Consider the following 20,236-nt stretch of genomic DNA (forward strand, 5'->3'; position numbering starts at 1 on the left):
CTAAGTGGGCACAGAAAGAGAAAAGGCATTTCTTAGAAGTGATAATGAATGTGTGGTCTGTCCACTGCCTGAAGGAGAGAAGGGAATTTGGGCTAAGTTAGGGAAGAGATGGTATCTAGGCAATAGGCCTGACTCAAACTGAGCATATTTCCGATCTGTTACCCCTGATGCTTTGTTACTGAGGTAAGAGGTGATGACTTCAATTCACTTCCTTTCAAGCAATGCAGCCTGGTAATTTCTCTGGGATCACCTTGATTTTGTTCTCTTTGGCCTTCAGTTCTCTGCATTTGATTTTTCCTCAGAGAATTTTTCTGTAGCCACTGTGAATAACAAAGCCATGCTACTTCTCCTCTCAGCATTCCCAGTCCTGCTGCTATTTGCTTTAGAACTGAAGCTCTTTGCTTTGGCCATACGGAATCAGGGCTCTCATATCCCCAAACTGTGCATGAGTGCTGTTTGCAAAGTTGAACAGTTACTTACTGAAATGCTTTGTTTTTCACACAGAGCCTGTACTTACAATCAGCTCCCTATGAAACAGCTCGATAAGATTCCTAAGGAAAGGAGAATTACTGCCATTTCTTTTCTTATCTCCCCTCATCTGACAAAACAGAAACCAGCAAATTCATGCAGTGAGAGCAGTGCCTTAGCTCAGGCTTGAGTCAGACACTTGAGAGGGTTCCTCCTTTCACCAACCTGCAGGACAACTGATGTCTTCACGAGTACATAAGAAGTGGTTCTGTCATTTCATCACACTAATTGCAGCATACTGAGTATATCATGGCCTGTAGAGATGCATAATGACCCCTTTCTTTTCCCCTCTACCTCAGCATTACTATAGGGCCAGTTGAGGAAGCTGAAAAGTAGATCTCAAAGAAGATTCAGACCCTGATCATCTGCCTATCCCTTCCCCAAGCTGACTTCCCAGAGCTGGGAAAACACTTGATCTGAACACTCAGGTGCAGGCTGGCGCCACGCTGCCAAGCAGACAGGCAGACAGCTCTCATCTGACAGCTGGACCAAACCCCCAGGTCAGCTCAGCTGCCACTGGCAAGCGTCATGGAGGAATATAAATCGTTAGCAAGCTCCTCCTGGTCCTCTGCAGGAGCAGGGAGGGGTGTAGCTCAGAAAGCATTTCTGATTCACAGCACTGCAGGGCTGATAACACAACCTCTGTGCCACCAAAGCCACGCATAACCCTAAGGAGATCTCCAGGGAGCACGTTAGCTTGCTGGAGATTCTGTCCCCAAATAACCATCTGAAGCTCCAGCTGGAAGAGGAAACAACATAGTGTACATATTAAAGCAGCTACAATGGAGGAGGAAATCGTCTTTCATTAATTTTCCATAAGTGGATTACACCAAGCAGAGTGTAAACAGTCCCACAGGCACCAATTACCAGGCTTATTCTATAACTGAATTGTCCTAAACAAGCACCATTTTAATTTGAATATCAAATACTTTGCACAGCAGGAAAGAGAAGGAATGAACCAACCTTACAATGCATTTGTAATGGATTTCTGTGAAATTGCTGTGGAAACCTCGGTGTCCCCAGAGCATTCTGCATATTCTCATTGTGTGTCCTCGTGCTGCACACCTCACTCAGATGAGAGGCAGCACAGGAACGTGCCAGCCATTTTACCATTAACAAAATTGCTCCAGAATTTAAGGGGAGGCCAAAACCAACCAACCTACCAACCAACAAACCAAAACCCAAACCAAAGCAAACCAAAAAACCCCACCCAACACCCCCCAAAAAACCCCATCACATCACCACAAAATAAAGCTCCTCATATTTAATTAGATTTAGCATGCTTAGGGTTGTTTATTATTATTATTACTACTATTATTACTACTCTTACTACTACTATTATTGTTGTTGTTATTTCTTTTTGGTGTTTTGGGTTGGTGGGGTTTTATTGGTTGGTGGGGGGTTGGTTTGTTTCATTGGTTAGGGGTGGTGTTTTTTTTTTAAGAGACTTACTAGACCTATTTTTCTGCTTCTAAACATCTTGATGAAACTAGCCTTTGGGTATGATTTTTCTTCAGTAAATTGGAATGAATAAATACTTCATCTCTCCAGGAAGGAGTGAAGCCAGCAGCGTTAAGGAAACAGTACCCAGCATTATCCAGATCAGCAACAGAAAAAGCAAACATTCCCAGGATGGTCTGGGGCTTTCTTCTCGTTTCCCACACAAGCTGTAGCTTGTTTCTGAACTGTCATTCCAACTCCTACCCCAGTCTTAGAAGAGTACATCACTTTCATGTAATCAGCTACTAGACAGAGATGTTTGCTTGCTGCTCTGCAGCAGGGGAGAACATGAATCACAACACAAAATATTGAGGCCAGGTAGCTTAAGAAATTGCCTAATGGAGAATGCCAGGTCTCACTAACAGGAACAGTAGAGCATGGTGCAAAGCTCTTGCCCTCCATGAGACCTGAGCCAAGGCAAATCAGAGCCAGTCAAAATGATCAACTAAAGAACAGATCTTTGAGAGCAGTTTGGTTGTCATGGTCTGTTGGCAAATCTGGATTGAGTTAGTGAATTCATTCTTGCTGTCATTAGCAATACCAGCAAAGGGCCAAAGATTGAATAGATGAAATTAGAAATGAGATAATAAAATGTTCTAATGGCCCAAAGGAAGGCACAGAACTTAGAGGATGTTCTACAACTTTTTCAGTCACGGTAAAACACAAAGTTTTATCCTTGTATTTGTATGCTGCACAGTTGTGGCTCTTACACATCAGCCCTGGTAAGTCTTAGCCCCACTCAGACATTAAAGTCCCTTAATTCCTATTTGTAGAATTGAGAATTTGCAGCCTATTCAAGCTGGACAAAAGGTTTAAGAGAGAGTGGGGGTTATCCCAATTTAAAAAGTAGAAACTGAAGCATATATTAACCAGGTTAACTCAATGATGCTCACATGCAGAGTCTGAAGGACATCTACTACTTAAACCATGGGGCTTCTAGCTCTTAATCTTTTTTGTAGAGCATTCATCCTTCAGAAACAGTAACAATGCTGGGAAGAAGCATCAGAAAGTATGTCTCCTGATCTAAATCTCCAGCACATTGACCAACATGGCAGATCTGAAAGCAGGTATTCAGAGCCTTTATTGGTATAAATTCAGCAATCCTGCCACAGGACAATCACCACAGCAATATGTTCTGACAGACCATGATGCAAATTGAATACCAAAGTGTTCTCTCTTCAAGAACTGTACAAACAATTTGGCTCCTTGGTGAAGACAATGTTGTTAAATGTCTTTGAAGCTCTGAATACTAAACAGTCTTTTTTTTTCCCAGCCAATATATTTTGAGGTTGTTCTATATATCACACAGATGAATAGGCAGGAAGGAGCAGCTTTCTGGAAACTTGGATTCATTTTTGCCCAAACCCATTATTCATTTCCATGTGGCAACAGCAAGAACTGCATGTTCTCCACTTGTTCTTTCAGCATTAAAAAGAAAGGGCCTAAAGAGAAAGGTGGGGAGAAATTTTTACACATGGAACAGAAGCTATGAAGTTTATTCCTCAGTTTCACTAAGCACAAGAAAACCCAGCAATTACTTAGACTGAATCTAACCATCTTACTGAGTAACCAGTCTCCAAAAAGGCCAAGCCACAGTGTCATAACATTAACATCTACTTACATGAGGGAAGAATTAAGCTAATGGATAAACAAGACCCTAAAGGAAAGAGTTCATGTCTTCTAAATCTGGCTGCCTCTACACAGAAGCAGAAGTTGGGCCCCTTCCTCCTCACACTCCTCTGCCTCATACTGGCAGATTACAGGTAATCAGCCAGAGGGCTTTGTGCCCAGACACAAAGTGCCTAGGGATCCTGTCTCCATCTGTAGTCCCTCTTGTGCCAGTTCTGTTTTTCTGAAGCTCCTGCCTTCCCCCACGAGTGACATTAGCCAGCACTGCATGGCCACGGCCTCCAGGCATGGACACTGGTGTGAATCACTACTGTATTGGCATTTCTCCCTTCTCACTCTTTTTTTAAGGCTAATGCTTATCACATCTTTCACAAAAGAAGTGAAGACTACAAATATCACTGAGTCAGCTGCAGGAACCATTGATTTCCAGACACTGCCACCACTGAAGACACAGGAAGGGCAGGCATGGGATATAATTTCTAGCCTTTCCTGTGGCTGTCAGGAACTCAAGCAACTCTCTTATTCATTATCCACATGCAGTTCCTGTATTCTGCTCGCTGCCTGGATCTGGCAAGAGCACATAACTGTCATTCAGCCCCATCCATTATTGCCAGCCTAATGGAAAAGCACTTCCAATTCCTGCTCCAGCATAAACTAGGTGATCCTACTTTGGCAGGGGGTTGGACCCAATGATCTCTGGAAGTCCCTTCCAACTGCTAACGTACTGTGATAGTGTGATAAACTTCCTGTGTGACCTGAAGTAGGTTACTTTAGTTCAGGTCTTCACCTGGGAAACATCCATGAGCTCTTTGTTCATTAGAGCACTAGAAGGTTAAAATACAATTCCATGGAACAGATGAGTTACTGAATAGGGGGATAATGATTAAGGATAACTCTACGTCTCCCAGCTAATTGGTTGTGCTTTACTACAGAAGTCACTAGATTCTGTTCTCATGCTCTCACAGTCCCTCTCTAGCCCCTGAAGCCACCACTGTATGCAGGCAGCTTACATATAGTTGTGCTATGTTCCAAGCCACATCCACAAGTCTATAGTTCAGCCTGTGAGATGAGATATACTTGATGAAAAATAGGAGCGACGAATTTCAGGCTCAGTGGAGAAGCTCCCTGTGTATTTATGAGCCTGAGTCCAACCTTTTAAAACTCTCTTTTCCCCAATGCAGTTTCCTTCAACAGGAAGTAATGGATAAAACACAGGGAAGCTGCTAATAATAAAATGGTCAGGCAGAAAGAATAGAGTTTGATTTTTTTCCCCACATCACTACCAGCACAGTGAAATAGCAAGGAGCACCAATAATTTATTTACTGGTCTTCAGCACTTCATATCCTGCTGGTTTTCTACCCCCAAACAAGACCCTGTGGGTTTAATTAAGTTTTCAGAGGAGGCTTGGGAGATATGATTTCACTCAGTCTCTGTCATTTATTCCATGTTTTCTACAGATGCATGGGGAAAAAACCTACATGGCACAATAAATCAAACATGTTGCTGGTGAGCAATCCTCTAGCTGGACATGGCAAATATCCTTGTTCTAATGCTCTAATTCTGCAAGGGATGACCACAAATGATGGAAGTCCAGAAAGGGGAAAATAGTCTTCAAAACCTAGCATACTTTGGACATCATTCTTCACCAAGAAATGGGAAGGAGGGTACTTCCCTGCCACAGCCACATGGCATTACCTTGTCCCTGGACATCTATAACAAGGCTGGCATTTCTAGTTTGGCATTTTAGACCCCCACAGGCAATAAGCTAATGCTGTGATGCAAACAAATCACCTAGGAGGAGGTCCAAAGCAGTATTTAGAACTCTGAAGAAGCAAATGGACATCTATGATTGGGAGTGAGGCACCTGCAAAATCAACCAAGCAACAGACTAGGATCTTGTGACAAGTTAGGGGCTTTCCATGTTTGGCCCTTGGACTTGCCACCTCAGTGTATCACCTGTGTTACAGGAAATCACAAATATCTAATCTCTGAGGGATATTGAGAAAGGCTAAGAAACACTTAGGACTCTGCAGCAAGATTACCCTACCTTTTCAAGGTTGCTTCTGCCAGAATTGGTATTCACAAAATCTAAACCTTCTACCTCTGCTTTTTTTCCTGACACAGTGAACATGTTCTTCCCCAATCAACCACATGCTAAAATGTGTTGCATGTCCCAGAATTTCCAGTTCATCTCCCACCTGAATCATCTCTGTTCTAAGGCCTTACATGGCGTTTAAGATGCTCCAGGTCAGTAACAAGACTGTCTCTTGACTGTCTTCATTTGTGTGCACATTGACCCTGCTGTCTCGCCAGAAGCAAATCCTCCACCCTGACTCATCCAATCTGTCTGTTGGCCAAAATGAGTTTAAGCCTAGAGTTTGGAGTCCTCAAGATCCTTCTGAGACAGATAACTGTGGAAAAAGTTGTTCTACTCAAGCTTTTGTAACTGAAAATAAGACACAGAATCAGAATTTTAGGGGTTGGCAGGGACGTCAAAAGATCGAGTCTAATCCCCCTGCTAGAACAGGATCATCTAGTAAAGTCACACAGAAACACATCCAGGTGGGTTCTGAATGTCTCCAGAGAAGGAGACATCTTGTCCTCTTAAGAGTTAATACTTATTAGCACATTGGCTGAATTTCCAAGCAGTTTTGCTTTGGCATTTTAGATGACCACATGTGCATGCCCATTCCTTGCAGCTACCTTAAATGAAGGAGTTTAACCCAACACACCAAATACCTTAGCAAAATGCTACCAATAGTAAGAGGTTCAGGAACTGGACTCTGAGACAGCTAAAGATCAATCCCTATTTAAGTAACATGACTAGAGCTCCAAAACATAAACTGGAAATGGGCCCGAGGCCCTTTATCTGCTTCTGTAGGCAAGACAAAAGGCATGCTTAAGTTTGGAGGCCACTGTCAGTGTATTTTTCATTATTTTAACAAATGACTGGCTTTTATTTTTCTCTCCCCATTGTTTTTAAGCCAACATTTTAGAAGTGTGAAAATGAAATATATTTCTTTATCAATTCCTTGTTTGTCTCCTCCTCGGCCGCCCATGCACAGTAGTTTGCTTATTGAGGCTCATTCATGTGTAGGGGCTGCTGGCATTGATGTATTTTGTTAGCAGGGTGGAAGGGTTTTTTTCTCTTTTTTTCTTTTTCATGAGCAGACTAGCACATTAATTTAGGCTGGCAGAAGAAGCAGAGATGAAGATGATGTTAATTTTGTAAGCAGAAACAATCAGGGACAGAAATGCTAGGCTCTCCAAACCTGAGACATGGCTGTAGGCTACCACGCAGACGAGCTCAAGACTTACAGGCTGTAATTCTGAGCCAGCTTTATCATGACTGTGCTGTGACTAAAAAATCCATGGGTAAAAGGATCCACTCCCTTTTGAAAATGTATTTCATGGGGGTTTTTTAATTGGTTTAATTCTGACTCATGGAACAATTAGATTTTGAGAGCACATGCAGGGAGAGCATTCTCCCTTTGCTGCATTCTCAAGCATTCCTACAGTCTTGCCTGTTGTGCTTTCCTCTTGCTGTTGAAAACTGAGCCCTACAACATCACACAACCTAATGTCCTTAAGGAAAAACGAGCAAGCTCTCTGTAATGACATTATGGTATCTCTCAGACAGGGAGGATGAAAAATATTCTGTGAGCATCCCTTCCAGCAAGAGAGACAGCTGCCAGGCTTAATTAAATCAGTACAAACATCTTCCTCTCATCCATGTCTGAAATTAAGGAAGTGGCCAAAGAAATCAATTAAGGAAATATTTTGATACAAGTTAAGTCATTACTCACACAGGTGCAGCCATTTTTAGCCCTACATGAGTATAGGAAGCCAGAATTATTTTGCTATCTCCAACCCAAAATCTGCTGTGAAGCTTATTTACACCACCACCACCATGGCTGATCAGAAAGTGCCAGTTCCTCACTCTTTTTATAGCCAATTATATGAAGAGGGGATCTGGGAGTGGGAAATTGCTGCCATGTTGACAAGCTAGGCATGGTCACTTGATCAGCAGCCCAACTGCTCCGAGAAGAGCAAGAGAACAGGTAGCCAACATGCAGGTCAACAGGCACAAGGTGAACTGTGCCATGTGAGCTTGTATCACTTCAATTATCTTCCTTAAAACTGTCTTCTCCCCCAGGGTCTAGACAATGAAGAAAGCAATGAATTCAGCTCAATCCTTCCAAACTCCTCACCAGGCCACAGCAGCAGTATCTTGAACTCCCAGAAAGAAACATTAGCACCCCTGTGTTATGGATTGTGAGGCTGCAATGCCCAGCTTTTCAACAACCAAGGTCAGTAGACATCCAAATATTAGTTGGTCAAACACACCTGTGATGCCAGCATACTCAGCTCCACACCATGAAGTCATCTGCCATATGACTGTGTTCTGTGCCGCTGTGTCTCCCTTGCCAGGCTACCTAAAAACTAGCTTTGATCTGGATATTTTTGAGGGTTTTGTCTACTCCAGAGAGATGGAAAGCCATTCACAATATTGACAGATGCAGCTCTGCTCCAGCAGCAGTCTGCTGGATTGATCCTCCTCTGCCCACCCAGCTGGTAGAGAATTTCCAAATACAAATTTGTAGAGAGAAAACAAAACCAAAACAAAACTATTCAGAGGATGAACCTCACCCATTTGTGATGCTCTTTTATCATAGTTCAAACAGGCAGCATCTTACTATCATTGCTGTTAATGATCATAGAATCAATAAGGTTGGAAAAAGACCTCAAAGATCATCAAGTCCAACCTGTCACCACAGACCTCATGACTACTAAACCATGGCACCAAGTGCCACGTCCAATCCCCTCTTGAACACCTCCAGGGACAGTGACTCCACCACCTCCCTGGGCAGCACACTCCAATGCCTAACAACTCTCTCTGGGAAGAACTTTCTCCTCACCTCAAGCCTAAACTTCCCTTGGTGCAGCTTGAGACTGTGTCTTTTTGTTCTGGTGAGATCTAACTGGAAAGTTAAGAGAAAGGATTGATCTTAATAAGGGCACCTACAACAAGGATGGAGAGAAACTATTTACAAAGGCCTGTAGTGATAGGACAAGGAGCAATGGTTTCAAACTAGAGAAGAGGAGATTCAGATTGGATGTTAGGAACAAGTTCTTTATCATGAGGATAGTGGAACACTGAAACAGGTTGCCCAGGGAGGCAGTTGAGGCCCCATCCCTGGAGATATTCAAGGTGAGGTTCAACAGGGCTCTGGACAACTTGATCTAGAGGATCCCCCTGCTTACTGCTGTGGGAGTTGGACCAGATGACCTTTGGAGGTCTATTCCAACCCAGACCATTCCATAATTTTAAGTCTTTTAGGCGCTCCATCTTTACTAAGATGTACTTCAGAGTGAATCTATCTAATGCACTTCCCTGCATGCCAGCAACTTGTAGGTGGGATATACCCTTGCAGCAGTAGTGAGGAGCTCTCTATTCCTCCAGGAAAGTGGATGCATACCAATTCACCTGTTGCCCTTCCAGCCATTTATCAATTCTTAAATATTAGTGCATAACAATAATGCCTCCTGCATAAAGCAGAAATCAACATACAAATACAAGGTCTAGGTTTCAGACCTCCCCTGAATGCATGCATATGCTTAGACCTAGACAACTCTGCACACCTTAAAATATAGAATAGAATAGAATAGACCAGGTTGGAAGAGACCTTCAAGATCATCGTGTCCATCCAATCAACCAATCCAACACCACCTAAACAAGTAAACCATGGCACCAAGCACCCCATCAGGTTTCCTCCTGAACACCTCCAATGATGGTGACTGCACCACCTCTCTGGGCAGCCCATTCCAATGGGCAATCACTCTCTCTGTATAGAACGTCTTCCTACCATCCAGCCTAAACCTCCCCTGGCACAGCCTGAGACTGTGTCCTCTTGTTCTGGTGCTGGCTGCCTGGGAGAAGAGACCAACATCCACCTGTCTACAACCTCACTTCAGGTAGTTATAGAGAGCAATAAGGTCACCCCTGAGTCTCCTCCTCTCCAAGCTAAGCAACCCCAGCTCCCTCAGCCTCTCCTCACAGGGCTTGTGTTCCAAGCCCCTCACCAACTTCGTTGCCCTTCTCTGGACATGCTCCAGCAAGTCAACATCCTTCCTAAACTGAGGGGCCCAGAACTGGACACAGTACTCGAGGTGCAGCCTAACCAGTGCAGTGTACAGGGGCAGAATGACCTCCCTGCTCCTGCTGGCCACACTGTTCCTGATGCAGGCCAGTCTTCTGCCTGAAAAAGGAACAGCATGCCTCATATCTTGCACTCAAATGGAGCCTGCCTTGGAACAAGAGCTTGCTGAGTCATGTGCTGGTTTTTTTGCTGAACAATAACGCCTCTACAGCAACAAGGAAATCTCAGAAGAAAGCTGAGCACACGGAGAGACTCAGGCATTGCTTAAAGTCTCTTGTACTATCACAGATTATTATCCCTCCATATTTGTTAGACAAGTTTGGGAGAAAAAGGAGGGATTGCTGAAAATTGGCTTTTAAATCTGGCTCCCCCTGAGAAAGATGGCCATGCTCTGAGGTTTGTGGTAGTACTTGATAAGCGGTGATTAAAACGGTAATCCCAAATTGTAATCAAAAAGCAGCCAAGGCTCTGAAATTACTTTTTATTAAGCTTCCCCCCCCCTCCCCTTTCTAAGAGAGCCCTGTATGGCAAAAGATAATAAAACCACAGACGCTGTTCCAATTCCATTTAGAAATATTTGATCCATTCATTTATAGCCAGGAAAGGTTTTCTCCTCTTTTATTTGTCTTTAAATCCACATCAAAAGTGGGTCTCTGGTCTTGGAGGATGGAGGAAAGTCTTTCTGCTGCAGCTGTTTCACTCGGGAAGAATACCCAATGTATTTATATGTCAGCACAGTGTGAAGCAGGGGAAAGTTTTCCTCTTACCCAGTGCAATGCTAGCTAAAATCAGCCTTGCTTTCCCAGGCAGTAAAATGTCAGGCTGGTCCATGTGATTGTTAGCAGAGTAAAGCCTCTCCTAATTGAAATGGTTTTCAGATTTCTGAGAAACAAAGCTCATGCTGACTTGATTTCATGAGCAGAGCTTACTGCTCTGACTTTGGGATGATCCCTGCAGGAGCACTAGATGAATACACCATACAGGATGGCTGTACTCAGTAACTTCTACTTCAGTCCATTCAGCCAGAGCAACTGCTCAGTGCTCACATTTCCCTCATCAGGTGAAAAGCACAGGCAATAGCTCATGACAGTCTGATTTTCCACATAGCAAATGGTCAAACTTGCAATCCATTTGTCTTCAACACAAATATTTTCAAGGTTAAAAAAAAATATTAGCAGTAGGGTGGGTCAACACACATGCTATGTTAAATTTCAGAGGTAAGTATAGAAGTCTCATTAAGTATGAAAATTTGCCATAGCTCTGTCCAATAATTTGTGCTTTTTTTCCTTTTATGCTGATTTTGCAAGAAAACAGAAGCAAAATCCATCCAGCTGTAAAAATCAATGGTGATGCTTTGTCCTGTGTAATAGAAAAACCAGAGGAGTTTATCAAGCTGAACTGCAGAATGCACAAAGGACAGCAGGTCATGTCTGGCCATGGGAGGAACTCAATCTGCTGGCTTGCGTGGCACAGTCCACAGAAAAGTCATAGTGGAAAGAACAGAACAGAACAGAATAGAATAGACCAGACCAGACCAGACCAGGTTGGAAGAGACCTTCAAGATCATTGCATCCAACCTATCAACTAATCCAACCCACCTGATCAACTAACCCATGGCACCAAGCACACTATCAAGTCTTCTCCTGAACCCCTCCAATGACAGTGACTCCACCACCTCCCCAGGCAGCCCATTCCAATGGGCAATCACTCTCTCTGTGTAGAACTTCTTCCTAACATCCAGCCTAAACTGCCCCTCTTTATTAGGGACACAATAAGGACAGTGCATGGTGTTGCCCTTTCCTCCAGCATGCCCTCATAGCTCTGAAACTACACTGATATATTTCAGAGACAACTTAGAGATTTCCACTTCACAAATGCTACTCAGGGGTACCCTGAAATATAGTCATACAACTCACACCATGCCTCATGTTTCCTCCAAAGATCAGTTAAGTACTTGTCTAATTGTTTTTCTCCACCTTAACAGCTTTCAATGTGATGTTTCCCACTGCCAACTGCCTCAGGAAACAGGATCAGCTGCTTTGGATGCGGTGGAAACACGGATCAGCCTGAGAGACTGAGGATAAAGTGGAAAGCCTCCACAAGGCACCTTTCCATCCTGAAAGCCTTGGACAGCACCAGCCTTTGGAATGATGAGAGAGAGAGAGAGAGAGAGTAAAGTTTTCTTTGCATGTTGATGAACCAAACTTGTGAAAAGGCAAAACTTAGGCATCCTTGATTTACAGAGCTCAATGAAAGCAAAACTGTAACACAAACCTTTTAAAACCCAAATTTTCCCAGTGACAAATGTTTCCCTCCTGTTCCATTTAACAGCTGGGTAGTGAAGATGAAGACGAAGCACATGTTTTATTCGTGGATCAAATGAAGCCCTGGATTACAAACCATAATTGAACAAAATTATTGCAATAGCACAAAAATGTAAAGATGCCCTCATGAGGCGGAATTTGCCCTTCAGGGTAGCATTAACATGATCAAAATGGTTATCTCCTACTAATGCACATTCTGCTATTTGATTTTTCAAGCAGCTAGAAAAGCATCTTCAATTTCTTGTGGAGGAACAAAAACATCCCAAGACACCTTTATGTTTTATGCTAGTCTATAAAACTAGCAAAGTGTAAACTCTATGAAATGGCTTTTCATCTAGCACAAGTTTACTTTATACCGTGTGATACAATCACCCAGGACAAATGCTGTAGGTTTAATTTGGGGAAGAAGATGAAAACCTAAAAACTCCTCTCTTAATGTCTAGAGAACAAACCCCAGCTTCCCTTCATCACTGAAAGACTTGAAATCAACAGAATATGCTGTTAGCAATGGTGGCAGGTTAGCATTTCACTGCATGGGTAGAAAACTGATGGGTTTTGGTCATATGAGTGCTACCTCTCATGTCAGTAGGACAAACAAGATTTGACATACAGGAAAAATTGTTATATGCAGGATCTGTGATAAATCCAAATGCCTGACCATCAGCCTCATGATCTTATACTTGTGACATTCTGTTGAAGTATATGCAATGCAAAAATGAAATAAGAAATGCATGAACTGGACCCTGTATCATAAATTGTAAAAATCAAGACTACATCAAGAAGGAGATTTACTTTTGAGCACTCAGATCATGTCCTTTAGAGACAAAAACAGTAGTCAGGATAGGAGAGAAAAGTTGCTAAGCAGACATCAGGTGTGCTATGAGGGCATGCAACACACACAGAACAAGAGGACACAGTCTCAAGCTGCACCAAGGGAAGTTTAGGCTCAAGGTGAGGAGAACGTTCTTCCCAGAGAGAGTTGTTAGCCATTGGAATGTGCTGCCCAGGGAGGTGGTGGAGTCACTGTCCCTGGAGGTGATCAAGAGGGGATTGGATGTGGCACTTGGTGCCATGGTCTAGTAGTCATGAGGTGTTGGGTGATAGGTTGGACTTGATGATCTTTGAGGTCTTTTCCAACCTTGTTGGTTCTATGATTCTCTATGATCATGTCTAAAGGTATTGGCTCCCAAAACAGGGAAAATGACCCTTGAGCCCTAGTCTCAGGAAAACACAACAGCTTCTAACATCATGGTTTACATGACTAACATATAGACTTTACCTACTCAGCTTGCTCAGGTTGCAAGCAATAGCTGAGAGAGCCCATTTGTGGTGGTGATCCTGTACAAACAACAGCCAGCATAAACAGCACAGCACGTGTCACACTCATGGCATGGCTTGTGCCATTTGGGCTGGACTATAAACACATGTGGGAGCACTGATGAGAGGTTTCACCCAGGGAGGAACTGGCATATTGCAGAGTCAACCAATGTTGCTCAATGTATCTGATGAACTAGCTGGGAAAGGTACCATCCAAGCTGCAACAGTGCTATAACCTGGAACATTGAATCATGCTGTTTGCACCAGTGAAAAACAAGGGATTTTTGAGAAGGCACACATAATCACTAGATTCTTTTAAAATAAACTACTACATGGCTCAAAATGTCAGTGTCTTGTGTGGCATACAATAATAAAAGTGAAACAATTGAAAACTAAACCTGACAGCATTACATTTGTATTACCAAGAGCAAGAAGTATCTGACTCATCAGAAGATGATTTTGCCCAGCCTCTCCAGAAAGATGGACATGAACATATTCAGTGACCCTCAGGATGATTTAGGCATCACCCAAAGCTTCAAAGAGCCATTTAGCTAGGCAGCAAGGGACACTAAACTTCCTGTGGAAGTGCATGAGTGATTAGAAAGACAGAGGACAGCAGAACCCCAGCTGAGCATTAACGTGAATGTAGTATTTATAGCAAGAGTGGTTGCAGTGCCTCATCTCCCTTACTGCTAAAGCACAAAGGAAGAGTGATTCAGAAACAGGGGAGAGATGACAGCAGGAGGATGATACAATTGTTACAGTGGAGGAGCTTGGTTTGATGGACTGGAGGGGAGGAAGCTCTCCTTGATGGGTAAATCAGTGAGAATAACAAAATAAGATGGTAACTTCATTCAAGGCACAGTACATGAATATAACTGTTTCCAGAACAACAACAACAAGAGGCAGAACAAAGCATGAAAGCAGCAAATGCCTAGAGAAGATACTTGGTTGGGCAGGGAATGAAACTACACCTTAGACATACCATACTGGATGGCAAGACAATAAACCAAAATAGAGGCTGAAAAATACACCAAGGAATGCCCTAAACCCTATAGCTCTCTCAACCCATAATAGCACTGACAAAGACCATTCTAGAATAGAATAGACCAGACCAGACCAGGTTGGAAGAGACCTTCAAGATTGTTGAGTCCAACCTATCATCCAACACCATCTAATCAACTAAACTATGGCACCAAGCACCACATCAAGTCTTCTCCTAAACACCCCCAGTGATGGTGACTCCACCACCTCCCTGGGCAGCCCATTCCAATGGGCAATCACTCTCTCTATGAGAGTGACCATAGAGTTAACCATCTTTTTGTTTCTGCTATTTTTACTTATTTCTTCTATCATTTTGCTTCCATCACAATGAATCTAATGATATACTAGTAATGTCAGTGTAGGATGAGCGTTCCTGCCTGCCTTCTGTGAGACACAGACCCTACAAACACATATATACACTGTACAGAAACTCAGGTAAATGTTAGATTGTGTCATTAAACTCCACTTAGAATCCTTCATCACACATCAGGATCTTGCTGCTCTAGAGACATACAAACACACACCAAGCAGCTCCAAACATAACAGAAGATGAGCAAATGGTGGATCACAAGGAGGAGAACAAGACATTGGTGGCTGGTAGAAAAAAATGTAATTTAAACAAATATGCACTCTGGCTGTGGTCATTTTTTCTTGGCATCACAGCAAAGGACAGTATGAAAGAAACTGAGAGTAAAACTATCTAGACTTTTAAGACAAAGCTCTTCTAATTCATGTCAGAAGTCACACGTTCTACTTCCCTTCAGACTTGCTGTAGCAGCAGCTCTGCCAGATATTTCATACATAAGGAAGAACACAGCTCTGTGGCCAGTTCTGCCTCCCCCTGTAAACAAGTGAATTGGGGTCATCATTTGCAAAAAGAAGAAATTCTCAGTCTACATTCAAAAGGTAAATAATGACTCTGACCTACTGTTCTGACCCAAGACAGTGCAGGCTGTCCCTTATCCATCATGTACTCCTGTAGCATGCAGAGCAGCACAATCTAGGGAGTAAATTAATCATTTTCTCTTTCTGCAGTGTGCAGAATATGGACTGCTCTAGTGTAGTGAGTGACTGCTACTTTATAAGATAAGGTTAATCAATAAAGATAATTAGACATTTCTAGTTAATACATCTATGTCACTAAAGAAAAGGCAACAAAAGCACATCAAGCTCTGCCATCCTCTGTTGAAAAACAAACACACACTGGAAGAAATCCAGTTGGTATAAAAATGACCTAACTGTGTGGGACTGAAAAACTCAGATTAAAAACACTGGATAGAGCACTGCAACCCAAACATTTCTGAATCTCGGAGGAAATCACATATTACCTCTGCTTCCACAATCTCAACCCTGAGGTTAAACACCTGTCTTCACCTGACTTTAGTTGATCTTTGAGCAAATTTTGGCAAGTGTCAATTTGTCCACAAGCCCTGGAGCTGACATCTTGGCAAAACTGCCTGAGATAAATCCCAGGTCTCTTTTGGATGCAAGGCTCCAGACACAAAAAAAAAAAGAAAAAGAAAAAGGATCCCTACAAGACAAGCCTACCTCACTCTTCTGGGACTCTCCCTACACAACAATTACAGAAGGCATGGCTGATTAACTTCATCCCAATTGCATGACCTGCTTCCTGCTCAGTGATTGGCCGTTGGAATGGGCTGCCCAGGGAGGTGGTGGAGTCATCATCACTGGAGGTGTTTAAGAGGGGACTGGATGAGGCACTTGGTGCCATGGTTTAGTTGATTAGATGGTGTCGGGTGATAGGTTGGACTTGATGATCTCAAAGGTCTTTTCCAACCTGGTTAATTCTATTCTATTCTACTCCTTTGATGCAAAGAGAGGTTTAAGCAGGGACAGTTTCTTCAGAGCACGCAGAATCTCAAAAGGTGCCCACATCACTCCCCTGGAGAAGTCCTTTCTAATTGCTTCTGTGGAACCTGCAGCTTTTCTATTCAATTCTTGTGAGCCACACAGTTTGTTTCAGATCACTTTTCAGCTCTGAACAGGGAGGGCAAGATAAGCCTCCCCAGTTTACAATGAGAAATCCATAGTGATGGACAACCAGCAGATCATCTAAGCTAATCTCCACTTGTCCCACTTTAGCTGAAGCTTATTGCAAACAAGTATCGATCCGTGGGTCCACAGTCACAAATCCCCACATAATTCTCTGTGAGAAGAAGCATTTCTCTTTGTGAGGGGAAGCTTTCTTTTAACCAAGGGAGAGAGGAAAAGAAATAATACATTTAAAAAGAAATAAATCTATATCTTTCTGCAACACCATCATCTCTGCTTCTGCCAACAGAATACCAGCTCTCTCTCTCTCAAAGTCATACAAACATATCTTTTACTTCCCCAGATGAACAGTTCATCCTCAAGCAAGATCTGGACATTAATTTCACTTGTTTTGTCATTGTGCTGTTGAGTGCAATCTGCTTTCATTGCTTGCACAGTACCTACTGACTGGGACTCCACTCTAAGCCATCTTCTCTGACTGACTTCTGTACAGCATTCCTCTTTCTTGACTTCAAAATGAAGGTAACAGACAGTGCCATGACTCCATGTGAGATGCCATCTCCTCATTTTTGCAGGTCCCAATGTGCAGCCACATACAGCAGTGGCTGGTCACACTTCCACTGCCCAATACCAGAGATCTAAGTTTAGCTTTTCATAAATAAGAGATAGTCCCAGCTTTAATGGAAGCAGGGAGGAAGTAACAATAAAAAGAATCACAACCCAGCAGGAGCTCTTGCCAGAGAAAGCTTTTACAGGGAATAACTACTTTGCTTTTTCCCTTCACCATCTGAGTGATAATATTGGTTCTTTTCTACCAGCACATCTCAATATTGATGTGATTTTCACAGAAGTAGCTGAATTCTACAGAAAACCCCAAAACAAAAACAACTCCCCCCCAAAAAAAAACAACAAACAACAAAAAACCCAAACCAAACAAAAAAACCCAAATGCACAAAAGCAACAACCATCAACCTGAAAAAATATAGTGTTAGGCTGGGGGGTGGAGTTGCATAACATTATGGGATGATGACAACTAACAACCTGGTGGAAACATTGGGAGAACTGTAAGAACCAAAGGCTGAAATGATGGGAAGAAAACAATCACAGCTGGGCCAGTGGAAACATCTTATAATGGAAACAGCTCTGAGTTGCTGTTCAATGGGAAAGGGGCTGAAGCAGCCCAGACAGGACAGTATCTACAGTTTGTCATCAAAACACAGCAAAACCAGAAGAAAGGGGAGGCAGACGATGAGCTCAACCCTTCCATTTTACTTTACTAAACAAAGAGGAAATTTTGACTAAGAGAGAGAGACACATTTCCAAGGTCTTGCAGCCTGCCTTCAGAAATGAAATCAGTATCTGGTCCCTACTAAATGGAGCTGAAAAGATCTCTGCAGCCTTTTGAAATGTGACTTGTGTCATGAGGTGGATCTCTCAGCAGAAATTACAGCTCTTCAAAGAGAGGTCGTGGGTGAAATTCTCTTGCCTGCATTACAAAAAAGGAAAGCAGATGATCAACATCCTGCACACAATGAATTAAGCATTTTTTTCAACTGAATAGATACAGAGTCATAGGATCAATAAGGTTGGAAAAGGCCTCAGAGATCATCAAGTCCAACCTGATTCAAGACTCCAGAAGAATAAGAAGGAAAATGCTCAGTTTCTGCCATTCCCAGCACATGACATTGGTTTTGCTCTTATTCAACTCCAAATTGTGAGGTCAGAGACAATTCCACTACAATCCAAATGCCAGATCTACCAAAGACTATTCCATATCCTCATCTCACCCAAAAAGGTAGTGTAACTGTTTTGATTCTCTTTGGAGTTTTATTATTCTAATTAACAGTGTGCTTTTGTTATCCTAAATATTGATCTTTCCTCTACTTAAGCCTATAATTAAGATAGGAAGATGTTGAGTCTGTTTGTGACAAATGTCAACCAAAAGACTATAAAACTAACTAATTTCTTGGTGCTGTGAAGGGAGATGGAATCAAGCACCTGGAAAAAAAAAAAACCCAAACCCTTCCAAACCTCTGAATTTCATTTCAGGAGAATTTGAATGTTATATTAGCTGAAGTTCCCACATACAACCAAAGATGTGTAGGCCTTCAACAGAAATAAATGTCCTGTTCAGGTACTTTCCATCCTGGCATGGAGGAAACAAAAGATGGATCTTTTGCAGCTGTCTGAGTAAGCAGTGGTAGAGTGAAACATTGCACCCAATGAAGCAAATCCATCCTCACAGAAAGGAGAAACTGGTCATTATTTTTACACTGTTCATGTTTTCTGATTGGCAGGAAGCCACAACTGCTGCTGCATGATGGCTTTTGCTGGCTTCAGAGCTGCATTATTGTTTTTAGGGCAGGATGGGCTGCAATGACCTATAGATAACACAGTATGAAAAATTCTGACAGTCCCAATGGCTTTGTAGGTAAAGTATGCAAAATCCCTTAGTCAGAGATAGAGAAACATCCAGTATGAAGCTGAGTTGTGCTGACAAAACACTACCATGGTACCTGCAGAAGCAGTCTGTTAATACCTGAGTAGGCATACTCCAAGCATCTCTGCAAAAGCTAAAGAAAATCCTGACTTTAATTCTAGGGCATATCTCAGAGAATGGCAGCCTGGCCAAACACCACTACTTTACATCTTCCAGTTCACACTCAGCTTCAGCTGACTGCACCCAGATTGTATAATGGAAAATTCAAAGCAGCCTTCTGCATTGTAACTGCTTTATCACCTGCTTGGGTAGCTCTGTGCTGCCCATCTGACATGAAGTGTCAATTTGGGTTTAAGATTGATTCTTAAAAGCAAATGGACAGCTTCAAAACCTGATCTGTCACATATGGAGATGACATCTGATTTGTTGGTGCTCCAGTATGACCAAGACACTCAACTCTTTCCAGTATGACCAAGACACCCAGCTCTTTCCTTCAAGGTCTACTGAATGCCAAGACAAAATGAACTTGGTGGTGGAAGAGGGAGAAGGTTCAGATTTGTTTTTCACTCTGTCATGACTAAGAGGATGAACAGACATTAGATGCATATTCTCAAGTATCATATAACATCAAGAAGCCTAAAAAGTGGATGTACCAGACAAGTGTAGCTGAATCACTTGCACATTCCTTTATTTTAACTTAAGAAGCCTGAAGTGCCTGCTCTCTCCTAAGCCCATCTGTACACAGCCAATGGTTGTGCTCCAGAAACAAGAGCACGTTTGCTGCCACCCTGCTTTCTTCAGTTTCTCTCTGCCTCAGAATTGGACATGTAAACAAAAGCAGCCTTCTGAAACATTCTGCCAATTCAGACAAAAAGAGCACTCAAGTTTTAGACTGGCCCTGGCTTACACAGCCAGAACATGCATATGTAACAGTGCAGGTGTAGGTTGTTGTGAACAATGCATTGGAAAACCAGGGTTGAAACTTGAAGCAATTTCTAAAGCTGACAGAGAAAAGTCCAGTAGATCAAGGTTCCAAGGGGAAAAGAAAGTCCTATGGAATGCTTTAAAACTTGATGTTTAACTACCCACTAGATTCAGAGAGATGATTCAATCACACAGAATATTAGGGGCCGGAAGATACTTCCACAGCTCATCCAGTCCAACACCCCTGCCAGTGCAGGATGACCTGGAGCAGATCACACAGGAACAGGTTTTGAATATCTCCAGAGAGGGAGACTCCACAACCCCCCTGGGCAGCCTGTTACAGTGTTCTGTCACC

Source organism: Dryobates pubescens, chromosome 25, assembly GCF_014839835.1.
Source record: "Dryobates pubescens isolate bDryPub1 chromosome 25, bDryPub1.pri, whole genome shotgun sequence".
Taxonomy (NCBI): domain Eukaryota; kingdom Metazoa; phylum Chordata; class Aves; order Piciformes; family Picidae; genus Dryobates; species Dryobates pubescens.